Here is a 10,133-nt window from a genome sequence, read left to right as displayed (position 1 = left end):
TTTTCCTTTCCTTTTTTCCTTTTTTCAATAATTCGGCATATGAAAGGTCGTAAATTTTAGAAAAGTTGCTAATTTTGAATAAAACTATCATGATTTCTAAAAAGATGCTCGGTCATTCATAAACTGTTCATGAATTTAAAACAATGATCATGATTTCGAAAAAAATGTTTGTGAAATTGAAAAATATTCAGAAAATAAGTAAATAATGATTACAGAAAAATGTTCTGGAATTCAAAAACTGTTCATGAATTTGTAAAAAAAATGTTCACAAACTTAGAAAATGTTCATAATTTAAAAAATTCAGACAAATGTTCGCTAATTCGAAAAATGTTCAGGAATTTGGGAAAAAAATTCAATATTCAAGAAAATGTTCACGAATTTGGAGAACAATGTTCACAATACAAAAATGTTCGCTAATTCTAAAAAAGTTCGCGAATATCAAAAATATGTTCATGATTTTGAAAAAGTAGTCTTTAATTTTAAATTTTAAATTATTTTCAAAAATATGTTCATAATTTGAAAAACATATTCATGGCTTAAGAGAATGTTCACAAATTTCTAAAAAATTGTTCATGATTTCAAAAGAAATATTCATGAGTTTTTAAAAAATGTTCACAGTTTCAAAAAAAAAGTTCATGATTTAAGAGTAATGATTTTGTAAAAATAAAACCACGATTTTGGAAAAACAAATGTTCAACATTCAAAAAAACGATTTTAGAAAACAAATCGCGAATTAATAGATTTTCGAAAATTGATAAACAAGAATAAACCCGTGTTGGGGAACGTAGTAATTTCAAAAAAATTCCTACGCACATGCAAGATCATGGTGATGCATAGCAACGAGAGGGGAGAGTGTTGTCTACGTACCCTCATAGACCGTAAGCGGAAGCGTTAGCACAACGCGATTGATGTAGTCGTACGTCTTCACGGCCCGACCGATCAAGCACCGAAAGCACGACACCTCCGAGTTCTTGCACATGTTCAGCTCGATGACGTCCCTCGAACTCCGATCCAGCCGAGTGTCGAGGGAGAGTTCCGTCAGCACGATGGCATGGTGACGATGATGATGTTCTACCGTCGCAAGGCTTCGCCTACGCACCGCTACGATATTATCGAGGATGACTATGGTGGACGGGGGCACCGCACACGGCTAAGAGATCAATGATCAATTGTTGTGTCTATGGGGTGCCCCCTCCCCCGTATATAAAGGAGTGGAGGAGGGGACCGACCAATGGGAGAGGCACGCCCAGGGGGGAGTCCTACTCCCACCGGGAGTAGGACTCCTCCCTTTCCTACTTGGAGAGGGAGAGGGAAGGAAGAGGAAGGAGGGAGGAAGGAAAGGGGGGCCGGCCCCCTTCCCAATTCGGATTGGGCTTGGGGGGGGCGCCCCCTCCCTTGCTCCTTTCTCCTCCTTTCCACTAAGGCCCATTAAGGCCCATATACCTCCCGGGGGTTTCGATAACCTCCCGGAGCTCAGGTATTGTCCCAATCTCATCTGGAACCTTTCCGGTGTCCAAATATAGTCGTCCAATATATCGATCTTTATGTCTCGACCATTTCGAGACTCCTCGTCATGTCCGTGATCACATCCGGGACTCCGAACAACCTTCGGTACATCAAAACACATATACTCATAATATAACTGTCATCTAACTTTAAGCGTGCGGACCCTACGGGTTCGAGAACTATGTAGACATGACCGAGACACGTCTTCGGTCAATAACCAATAGCGGAACCTGGGTGCTCATATTGGCTCCCACATATTCTACGAAGATCTTTATCGGTAAAACCGCATAACAACATACGTTGTTCCCTTTGTCATCGGTATGTTACTTGCCCGAGATTCGATCGTCGGTATCTCAATACCTAGTTCAATCTCGTTACCGGCAAGTCTCTTTACTCGTTATGTAATACATCATCCTGCAACTAACTCATTAGTTACAATGCTTGCAAGGCTTATAGTGATGTGCATTAACGAGTGGGCCCAGAGATACCTCTCCGACAATCGGAGTGACAAATCCTAATCTCGAAATACGCCAACCAAACAAGTACCTTCGGAGACACCTGTAGAGCACCTTTATAATCACCCAGTTACGTTGTGACGTTTGGTAGCACACAAAGTGTTCCTCCGGTAAACGGGAGTTGCATAATCTCATAGTTATAGGAACATGTATAAGTCATGAAGAAAGCAATAGCAACATACTAAACGATCAAGTGCTAAGCTAACGGAATGGGTCAAGTCAATCACATTATTCTCCTAATGATGTGATCTCGTTAATCAAATGACAACTCATGTCTATGGTTAGGAAACTTAACCATCTTTGATTAACGAGCTAGTCAAGTAGAGGCATACTAGTGACACTATGTTTGTCTATGTATTCACACATGTATTATGTTTCCGGTTAATACAATTCTAGCATGAATAATAAACATTTATCATTAAATAAGGAAATAAATAATAACTTTATTATTGCCTCTAGGGCATATTTCCTTCAGTCTCCCACTTGCACTAGAGTCAATAATCTAGTTCACATCGCCATGTGATTTAACACCAATATTCATATCTGTATATGATTAACACCCATAGTTCACATCGTCATGTGACCAACACCCAAAGGATATACTAGAGTCAATAATCTAGTTCACATCGCTATGTGACTAACACCCAAAGAGTACTAAGGTGTGATCATGTTTTGCTCGTGAGAGAAGTTTAGTCAACGGGTCTGTCACATTTAGAGTTGTATGTATTTTGCAAAAATATTCTATGTTTACAATGCTCTGTACGGAGCTATTCTAGCTAATTGCTCCCACTTTCTACATGTATCCAGATTGAGACTTAGAGTCATCTGGATCAGTGTCAAAACTTGCATCGACGTAACCCTTTACGATGAACCTCTTGTCACCTCCATAATCGAGAAACATATCCTAATTCCACTTAGGATAATTTTGACCAATGTCCAGTGATCTACTCCTAGATCACTATTGTACTCCCTTGACAAACCAGGGCAGAGTATACAATAGGTCTGGTCCATAGCATGGCATACTTTTATAGAACCTATGACTGAGGCATAGGGAATGACTTTCATTCTCTTTCTATTTTCTTCTGTGATCGGGATTTGAGTCTTACTCAATTTCACACCTTTGCAACACAGGCAAGAACTCTTTCTTTGACTGTTCCATTTTGAACTACTTCAAAATCTTGTCAAGGTATGTGCTCATTGAAAATCTTATCAAGCGTCTTGATCTATCTCAATAGATTTTGATGCTCAATATGTAAGTAGCTTTACTGAGGTCTTTCTTTTAAAGAACTCCTTTCAAACACTTCTTTATGCTTTCTAGAAAAAATCTACATCATTTCTGATCAACAATACGTCACTCACATATACTTATCAGAAAGGTTGTAGTGCTCCCACTCACTTTATTGTAAATACAGGCTTCACTGCAAGTCCGTATAAAACTATATGCTTTGATCAACTTATCAAAGCGTATATTCCAACTCCGAGATGCTTGCACCAGTCCATAGATGGACCGCTGGAGCTTGCACATTTTGTTAGCACCTTTAGGATTGACAAAACCTTCTGGTTGCATCATATACAACTCTTCTTTAAGAAAACCATTAAGGAATGTAGTTTTGACATCCGTTTGCCAGATTTCATAAAATGTGGCAATTGCTAACATGATTCGGACAGACTTAAGAATCGCTACAGTTGGGAAAATCTCATTGTAGTCAACACCTTGAATTTGTCGAAAACCTTTTGCGACAAGTCGAGCTTTGTAGATAGTAACACTACTATCAACGTCCGTCTTCCTCTTGAAGATCCATTTATTTTCTATGGCTTGCCGATCATCGGGCAAGTCCACCAAAGTCCACACTTTGTTTCTCATACATGGATCCCATCTCAGATTTCATGGCCTCCAGTCATTTTGCGGAATCTGGGCTCATCATCGCTTCCTCATAGTTCGTAGGTTTATCATGGTCTAGTAACATGACTTCTAGAACAGGATTACCGTACTGCTCTGGTGCGGACCATACTCTAGAAGACCTACGAGGTTCTGTAGTAACTTGATCTGAAGTTTCATGATCATCATCATTAGCTTCCTCACTAATTGGTGTAGGAATCACTGGAACTAATTTCTATGATGAACTACTTTCCAATTCGGGAGAAGGTACAATTACCTTATCAAGATCTACTTTCCTCCCACTCACTTCTTTCGAGAGAAACTCCTTCTCTAGAAAGGATCCATCTTAGCAACAAATATCTTGCCTTCGGATCTGTGATAGAAGGTGTACCCAACAATTTCCTTTGGGTATCCTATGAAGACGCACTTCTCCGATTTGGGTTCGAGCTTATCAGGTTGAATTTTTTTTCACATAAGCATCGTAGCCCCAAACTTTAAGAAATGACAACTTTGGTTTCTTGCCAAACCCCAGTTCATAAGGCATCATCTCAACGGATTTTGATGGTGCCCTATTTAAAGTGAATGCAGCTGTCTCTAATGTATAACCCCAAAACGGTAGTGGTAAATCGGTAAGATACATCATAGATCGCACCATATCCAATAAAGTGCGGTTATGACATTCAGACACACCATTACATTGTGGTGTTCCATGTGGCGTGAGCTATGAAACTATTTCACATTGGTTTAAATAAAGGCCAAACTCGTAACTCAAATATTTGTCTCTGCGATCAGATTGTAGAAACTTTTATTTTCTTGTTACGATGATTCTCCACTTCACTCTGAAATTCTTTGAACTTTTCAAATGTTTCAGACTTGTGCTTCATTAAGTAGATATACTCGTATCTGCTCAAATCATCTGTGAAGGTTAGAAAATAACGATACCCGCCATGAGCATCAACACTCATTGGACTGCATACATCGGTATGTATTATTTCCAACAAGTCAGTAGCTCGTTCCATTGTTCCAGAGAACGGAGTTTTAGTGATCTTGCCCAAAAGGCTCGGTTCGCAAGCATCAAATGATTCATAATCAAGTGATTCCAAAAATCCATCTTTATGGAGTTTCTTCATGCGCTTTACACCGATATGACCCAAACGGCAGTGCCACAAATAAGTTGCACTATCATTATCAACTTTGCATCTTTTAGCATCAATATTATGAATATGTGTATCACTACGATCGAGATCCAACAAACTATTTTCATTGGGTGTATGACCATCGAAGGTTTTATTCATGTAAACAGAACAACAATTATTCTCTAATTTTAAATGAATAACCGTATTGCAATAAACATGATCAAATCATATTCATGCTCAACGCAAACGCCAAATAACATTTATTTAGGTTTAACACTAACCCCGAAAGTATAGGGAGTGTGCGATAATGATCATATCAATCTTGGAACCACTTCCAACACACATCGTCACTTCATCCTCAACTAGTCTTTGTTTATTCTGTAACTCCTGTTTCGAGTTACTACTTTTTAGCAACCGAACAAGTATCAAATACTCAGGGGCTACTATAAATACTAGTAAGGTACACATCAATAACCTGTATATCAAATATACCCTTGTTCACTTTGCCATCCTTCTTATCCACCAAATATTCAGGGCATTTCCGTTTCTAGTGACTATTTCCTTTGCAGTGTAAGCACTCAGTTTCAGGCTTTGGTCCATCTTTGGGCTTCTTCGCGGGAGTGACAACTTGCTTGTCATTCTACTTGAACTTCCCTTTCTTTCCCTTTGCCATTTTCTTGAAACTAGTGGTCTTGTCAATCATCAACACTTGATGCTCTTTCTTGATTTCTACCTTCGTTGATTTCAACATCACGAAGAGCTCGGGAATCATTTTCGTCATCCCTTGCATACTATAGTTCATCACGAAGTTCTAGTAACTTGGTGATGGTGACTAGAGAACTCTGTCAATCACTATCTTATCTGGAAGATTAACTCCCACTTGATTCAAGCGATTGTAGTACCCAGACAATCTGAGCACATGCTCACTAGTTGAGCAATTCTCCTTCATCTTTTAGCTATAGAACTTGTTGGAGACTTCATATCTCTCAACTCGGGTATTTGCTTGAAATATTAACTTCAACTCCTGGAACATCTTATATGGTCCATGACATTAAAAACGTCTTTGAAGTCCCGATTCTAAGCCGTTAAGCATGGTGCACTAAACTATCAAGTAGTCATCATATTGAGCTAGCCAAACGTTCATAACGTCTGCATCTGCTCCTGCTATAGGTCCGTCACCTAGCGGTGCATCAAGGACATAATTCTTCTGTGCAGCAATGAGGACAATCCTCAGATCACGGATCCAATCCGCATCATTGCTACTAACATCTTTCAACACAGTTTTCTCTGGGAACATATCAAAATAAACATATGAAAGCAACAACGCAAGCTATTGATCTACAACATAATTTGCAAAATACTACCAGGACTAGGTTCATAATAAATTTAAGTTCAATTAATCATATTACTTAAGAACTCCCACTTAGATAGACATCTCTCTAATCATCTAAGTGATCACGTGATCCAAATCAACTAAACCATAACCGATCATCACGTGAAATGGAGTAGTTTTCAATGGTGAACATCACTATGTTGATCATATCTACTATATGATTCACGCTCGACCTTTCAGTCTCAGTGTTCCGAGGCCATATCTGCATATGCTAGGCCCGTCAAGCTTAACCTGAGTATTATGTGTGTGCAAAACTGGCTTGCACCCGTTGTAGATGGACGCAGAGCTTATCACACCCGATCATCATGTGGTGTCTGGGCATGACGAACTTTGGCAATGGTGCATACTCAGGGAGAACACCTTTATCTTGAAATTTAGTGAGAGATCATCTTATAATGCTACCGTCAATCAAAGCAAGACAAGATGCATAAAAGATAAACAATGCATGCAATCAATATAAGTGATATGATATGGCCATCATCATCTTGTGCTTGTGATCTCCATCTCCGAAGCACCGTCATGATCACCATCGTCACCGGCGCGACACCTTGATCTCCATCGTAGCATCGTTGGCGTCTCGCCAACTATTGCTTCTACGACTATCGCTACTGCTTAGTGATAAAGTAAAGCAATTATAGGGTGATTGCATTGCATACAATAAAGAGACAACCATATGGCTCCTGCCAGTTGCCGATAACTCGGTTACAAAACATGATCATCTCATACAATAAAATATAGCATCACGTCTTGACCATATCACATCACAACATGCCCTGCAAAAACAAGTTAGACATCCTCTACTTTGTTGTTGCAAGTTTCACGTGGCTGCTACGGGCTTAGCAAGAACCGTTCTTACCTACGCATCAAAACCACAATGATAGTTCGTCAAGTTAGTGTTGTTTTAACCTTCTCAAGGACCGGGCGTAGCCACACTCGGTTCAACTAAAGTTGGAGAAACTGACACCCGCCAGCCACCTGTGTGCAAAGCACGTCGGTAGAACCAGTCTCATGTAAGTGTACGCGTAATGTCGGTCCGGGCCGCTTCATCCAACAATACCGCCGAACCAAAGTTTGACGTGTTGGTAAGTAGTATGACTTGTATCGCCCACAACTCACTTGTGTTCTACTCGTGCATATAACATCAACGCATAAAACCTGGCTCGGATGCCACTGTTGGGGAACGTAGTAATTTCAAAAAAATTCCTACACACACGCAAGATCATGGTGATGCATAGCAACGAGAGGGGAGAGTGTTGTCTACGTACCCTCGTAGACCGTAAGCGGAAGCATTAGCACAACGCGGTTGATGTAGTCGTACGTCTTCACGGCCCGATCGATCAAGCACCAAAAGCACGGCACCTCCGAGTTCTTGCACACGTTCAACTCGATGACGTCCCTTGAACTCTGATCCAGCCGAGTGTCGAGGGAGAGTTCCGTCAGCACGACGGCGTGGTGACGATGATGATGTTCTACCATCGCAGGGCTTCGCTTAAGCACCGCTACGATATTATCGAGGACTATGGTGGAGGGGGGCATCGCACACGGCTAAGAGATCAATAATCAATTGTTGTGTCTATGGGGTGCCCCCCTCCCCCGTATATAAAGGAGTGGAGGAGGGGGGCGGCCAAGGGGAGAGGCGCGCCCAAGGGGAGGAGTCCTACTCCCACCGGGAGTAGGACTCCTCCCTTTCCTACTTGGAGAGGGAGAGGGAAGGAAGACGAAGGAGGGAGGAAGGAAAGGGGGGCCGGCCCCCTTCCCAATTTGGATTGGGCTTGGGGGGCGCCCCCTCCCTTGCTCGTTTCTCCTCCTTTCCACTAAGGCCCATTAAGGCCCACATACCTCCCGGGGGTTCCGATAACCTCCCGGAGCTTCGGTATTGTCCCAATCTCACCCGGAACCTTTCCGGTGTCCAAATATAGTCGTCCAATATATCGATCTTTATGTCTCGACCATTTCGAGACCCCTCGTCATGTCCGTGATCACATCCGGGACTCCGAACAACCTTCGGTACATCAAAACACATAAACTCATAATATAACTGTCATCTAACTTTAAGCGTGCGGGCCCTACGGGTTCGAGAACTATGTAGACATGACCGAGACACGTCTCCGGTCAATAACCAATAGCGGAACCTGGATGCTCATATTGGCTCCCACATATTCTACGAAGATCTTTATCGGTTAAACGCATAACAACATACGTTGTTCCCTTTGTCATCGGTATGTTACTTGCCCGAGATTCGATCGTCGGTATCTCAATACCTAGTTCAATCTCGTTACCGGCAAGTCTCTTTACTCGTTACGTAATACATCATCCTGCAACTAACTCATTAGTTACAATGCTTGCAAGGCTTATAGTGATGTGCATTACTGAGTGGGCCCAGAGATACCTCTCCGACAATCGGAGTGACAAATCCTAATATCGGAATACGCCAATCCAACAAGTACCTTCGGAGACACCTGTAGAGCACCTTTATAATCACCCAGTTACGTTGTGACGTTTGGTAGCACACAAAGTGTTCCTCCGGTAAACGGGAGTTGCATAATCTCATAGTTATAGGAAGCAATAGCAACATACTAAACGATCAAGTGCTAAGCTAATGGAATGGGTCAAGTCAATCACATGATTCTCCTAATGATGTGATTTCGTTAATCAAATGACAACTCATGTCTATGGTTAGGAAACTTAACCATCTTTGATTAACGAGCTAGTCAAGTAGAGGCATACTAGTGACACTATGTTTGTCTATGTATTCACACATGTGTTATGTTTCTGGTTAATACAATTCTAGCATGAATAAAAACATTTATCATTAAATAAGGAAATAAATAATATCTTTATTATTGCCTCTAGGGCATATTTCCTTCAACCCGGTTCAGGGAAACAACGAAAAAAACAGAAAATGGGAAAGAAAAAACGAAATAAATAAATAAAAGAAGAACCCGGTTCAGGGAAGGTTCTAGAAACTTCCCAAAACCGGTTGGGGTTAACCCCGAAATGCGCCGGCCCATAGAAACAGCAGCGGGCGAGGGTGGGTACGCGCAACGGCGAAATCACTAATTAAGGAGTACTCCTTGCAGAGATCACTCCAACTTCCCCATGTTGCGACAAGTGGCGCGCTGCATGTGCGCCACTTGTCGCAACCTGGGAGTTTTCTCTTTTTTCGTAGATCCATTTATTCAAAATGTTTTATCTTTTAAACCGTGCGTCCAAATCTCGAACCGCTTTCGTCGTTGGATTCCTCGTGTCGAGATCTTCAAAACTAGATACCATGTTAATAGGTTTTGACGATATTTTTTTTACGAAAAAAATCGGACGAAAAAACTGAACTGGGAGCACGGGTTTTTTCCCTTTCCGAAAGAGGCACGCCCGTGCCTCTGACGAAATCACAACCGTGCCTCTCGCGGAAGCAAAACCGTGCCTCTCATGAAAGAAAAAAAACAGAAAATGTGTTTTTTTTCGTTTCCGAGGAGGCACGGCCGTGACTCTCGCGAAAGCACAACCGTGGCTCTCGCGGAAGCAAAACCGTGCCTCTCACGAAAGAAAAAAAACAGAAAACCTATTTTTTTTCGTTTCCAAGAGGCACGGCCGTGACTCTCCCGAGAGCACAACTGTGCCTCTCGCGAAAGGAAAAAAACAAAGAACACATTTATTTATTCGTTTCCAAGAGGCACGGGCATGCCTCTCGCGAAAAAAATGCGTTT

The sequence above is a fragment of the Triticum dicoccoides genome, chromosome 6B (assembly GCF_002162155.2).
Source record: "Triticum dicoccoides isolate Atlit2015 ecotype Zavitan chromosome 6B, WEW_v2.0, whole genome shotgun sequence".
Classification (NCBI taxonomy): Eukaryota; Viridiplantae; Streptophyta; class Magnoliopsida; order Poales; family Poaceae; genus Triticum; species Triticum dicoccoides.
The sequence above is the reverse complement of the archived record's forward strand: the minus strand, read 5'-3'. Positions refer to the sequence as shown.